This window comes from Hydra vulgaris, chromosome 08 (assembly GCF_038396675.1).
Source record: "Hydra vulgaris chromosome 08, alternate assembly HydraT2T_AEP".
Lineage (NCBI taxonomy): Eukaryota > Metazoa > Cnidaria > Hydrozoa > Anthoathecata > Hydridae > Hydra > Hydra vulgaris.
In genome coordinates this window covers 29,225,977-29,230,224 of record NC_088927.1, presented here as the reverse complement: position 1 = coordinate 29,230,224, position 4,248 = coordinate 29,225,977, and positions in this window count along the sequence as shown.

The window sequence follows — 4,248 nt, the reverse complement described above, 5'->3', positions numbered from 1 at the left end:
TTCTTATCTTTATCCCAACAAGTTAAAAGAATTTCTTAATAAAAACGGCACTGAAAATCAATAAATCAGAATCCTTCACATTAATATTAGAAGTCTAAATAAAAATTTTGAAAAGTTTTGTGATTTTTTAGATGAAACTGAAAATATTTTTAATATAATTTGCTTAACAGAAACATGGATTTCTTCGAATGAGTTTAAAAATAATTATATTTTCCATCTTCCAGATTTTGAAACAATTTTGTTAGAAAGACAAACAAATAAATGGGGTGGAGGAGTTCTGATTTACGTTAAGGAACACATTGTACATAACATTAGGAATGATATGTACGTTTCCGACAGTGATATAGAAATCATAACTATTGAAATTTTAAACAATATTAAAAAAATTATTCTATTAAGCTGCTGTTATAGACCACCAGATGGTGCGTCTGAAAATCTTAGTTTCTTTTTACAGTGTAATATCATTCACAAAGGTAGCAAAGAAAACAAAATTACTTTTATAATTGGAGATTTCAACATGAACTGTCTAATTTATAGTAAAGATAAAAAAGTAAAAAGTTTTTATGATGAAATATTTATGGCAGGAGCTCTTCCTTTAATTAATCGCCCTACTAGAATAACCGACATATCCGATCATTTCCCCATTTTTCTTACAATTCATACTCTATCCTCTAATAACCCCGAAAGACAAAATATAATAAAAAAACGTGTCTTCAACGTAAGCAATATAAAATCCTTTCAATATCAATTATCACTTCATTGCATTATCAGCATTGGAAACATATTAACTTTAGTGATGACGCAAATACAATATATAATAAGTCCTTTGATACTTTCTTCTCAATATACAATGCAAACTTTCCACTTTGTGAACAAATAACAAAAAAAAAACCTTGAATAGTCCATGGATTACCAAAGGACTTCGAAAATCCTCTAAAATCAAACAGAAACTATATATAAAATATTTAAAAACAAAATCAGATGAAAACCAACAAAAATATAAAATTTACCAAACATCTATTTGAAAAAATTCGTAAAAAACTAAAAAAAAATTATTCAAATTTGATTAGTAAATTTAAAAATGACTCAAAAAATACTTGGAGAACGTTGAAAGAAATAACAGGAAACAAAAAACAAATTCAAACTCCCTTCCTAAAGTAATTAAAATAAATAAAACAAATATATATGAACCAAACGAAATTGCACACGAGTTTAATAAATATTTTATTGATATAGGAACTAAATTGGCAAATAAGATTCCTATTACGGAAAAAACTTTAAGTGATTTCCTAGAGCCTATAAATAATTCGCTTTTTATAGATAATTTATATTCTGACTTATCTTTTAAAAGAAACAAAGCTACAGGTGCGGACGAAAAAGTATTTTTTATAAAGTGTTCAGGGCATCTATACAGCAAGGTGTATTCCCCGACCAATTAAAAATAGCTAAAGTTACTCCAATTTACAAAGACGGAAAAAAATCAAATATTAGTAATTATCGCCCTATCTCAGTTCTTTCAACCTTCTCGAAAATTCTAGAAAGAATTATATACAATAGAACATACAATTACCTTAATCTAAATAAACTTCTGTATAAAAATCAATTCGGTTTAAAAAAAAATTGTTCAACTGAGCATGCCATTACACAGTTCACTCGTGAAATCTCCAATTCATTTGGTAGATCACAATATACACTAGGTATTTTCATTGACCTATCAAAAGCATTCGACACGGTCGATCACAAAATTCTACTTAAAAAACTCAAATTTTATGGAATTAATGGCAAATTAATAAAATGGTATAAAAGTTACTTGACAAGTAGAAAACAATTTGTTTTTTATGGAGATTATTTTCAAAATGAAAAATGAATTGACATAAAATGTGGTGTTCCACAGGGTTCTATTCTAGGCCCACTTTTATTTTTAGTCTATATAAATGATTTAAATAAAGCTTCTAACCTTATGAGTATCATTTTTGCGGACGATACTAATATATTTCTGTCAAACAGTGACATTTATGAACTTTTTTCAAATATGATTAAAGAACTCAATCACATCTCCAACTGGTTTAAGTGCAACAAGTTAACTTTAAACATTGACAAAACAAAATGGATCCTTTTCCGCTCCCTCGCAAAAAAGGGTTTTTTACCAAACAATTTACCTAAACTTTTTATTGAAATAAAAAAGGAGTCGGTCACAAGATTTTTAGGCATTTACATTGATGAAAATATTATCGACTTTATTTCTACTAAATTGGCCAAAAGTATTGGAATTCTATAATAGGTCAGATACTATCTAAATAAACAAAATTTAATTCAACTCTACTACTCATTTATTCATATAAATTATGCCAATATTGTTTGGGGAAGTAAAAGTAAGTTACGAAACCTCTACCATCGTCAGAAACACGCAATGCGTTTAATATGTTTTGAAAATCGTTTTTCTCATTCTAATACTTTGTTTAAAAACGTTAAAGCACTTAACGTTTACGAACTCAATGTCTATAATATTTTATGTTTTATGTTTCGTTGTAAAAGTGAACAACCACTGTTCATTTTTAAAGATCTTTTTACCCATAAAGCTATAAACAAATATACTTTGCGAAATAATAATTTATTAATTGAAACCTTTTTGATTGTTTTTTATACTCCGGTGTGGTCCGGTGTTGGTCCGGTGCGGTGTGGTCTGGTGTAGTCCGGTGTAGTATTCGTATACACCCCTATAACATTCTAATAATATAAAGACGTTATCTTTATATTATTCCTATTAAACTATATCTTATAGTACATTCTTATAGTATAAGAATATAAAAGATGAATGTGTTAATAACACTCAAATTATATTTTTAAAAAGTTATGATTATGACAGCAACAATATAATAAAATAAAGCAAAATTGTTCAAATGATCTACACATTAATACACGCATATTTTATATATTTCCTTTTCTATCAAACCAACAATTCTATCAGTTTTTTTTCTATCAATATCTATCATTCTTCAGTTGCCGTTGTTTCCATAATTAGATTTCCAGTTCCTTTAACCAGTTTAGCTTGGTGAAAAAAAATTTAATTTAAACATTAAACCATTTTAATGGTTAATCTTTGATGCAAATAATTACGTTTGAGATAAATAGACTTGTAAACAATGTTGATATAACATGATCATTGTGTTATTTGTAGTCTAACAACCCATCTCATACGAAACCTAATTTATTTAACAAAAGAATTAACTTCCAATAATTTATTTAAAAACATAAATTTTCTTTAATAAAATAATAATTTTTAAAATTTGTCTAAAAATTATTATGTTTGCAATATGGAATCTAAAAAAACAAAATAGATTCTCAGCTAAAAGTCTTTTTTTAAACAATAACGTTCTTACATATATTTGTATGAAAAGTCAAAAAAACGACTTTCAAGATGGATGCGAAAATGTCTGTTGTTCTGCTTCGGCAAATCTTTATTGGACCATTAATGGTTTTATTGCTATTAACTTAAAATTTCAATTAAAGCTTCGACCTAAATAGTATGCCTTTTTTATAATATCTTTCATTTGCACAATATTAGAATTTCACGCATGGTTTTCGGAACCTTTGACGTTTTCAAGCTTTGCACTTCCATCTATATTACTTCCATGGTATTGTATTATTAAACAATTTATTTTTTCAACTGTTTAGATTGATTATAGTATTGCTTGACGTTAACCATTTAATTTACGCGGTTTATCGCAACCCGAAATTAGGACCAAGGAGCCCAGCCTTTGATTTTGTTTACTTATTAAGGCATATATGGATCGCTAGGAGCAGGGACGCTACTCCCTGAATAGACTCTAAAGGCCACCATAGGCTGTCACAAGGACCTTGACAGGCTATTGTAGTCTACTTGCTACTCCATACACATTGGATTAAATGTAAAATATTAATTTTTTGATGGATGACGTAAGTTATTGAAGTTTCAACCTTTTATGCAGATGAAGATATAAAAATTATTTTATGTACCTCTTGCTATGTTATCAAATATGTTATTAAACTTGGCATGTTTATAACCAATTTTTTTAGTTTTACGCTTAAACTTGTGTTGATATTTCTAAGCGATGACGTAACTTTATTGCGTTACTTCCCAAGCTATTTACAAACGAATTTTGTTGAAACAACTGTTTCGGCGAGACAAATTTTGGAGGTATAAAATAAACAAAGTTACGCAAAGTTATTTTTCATGATATTAGCTATAAAAAAATTATTTATGACAAT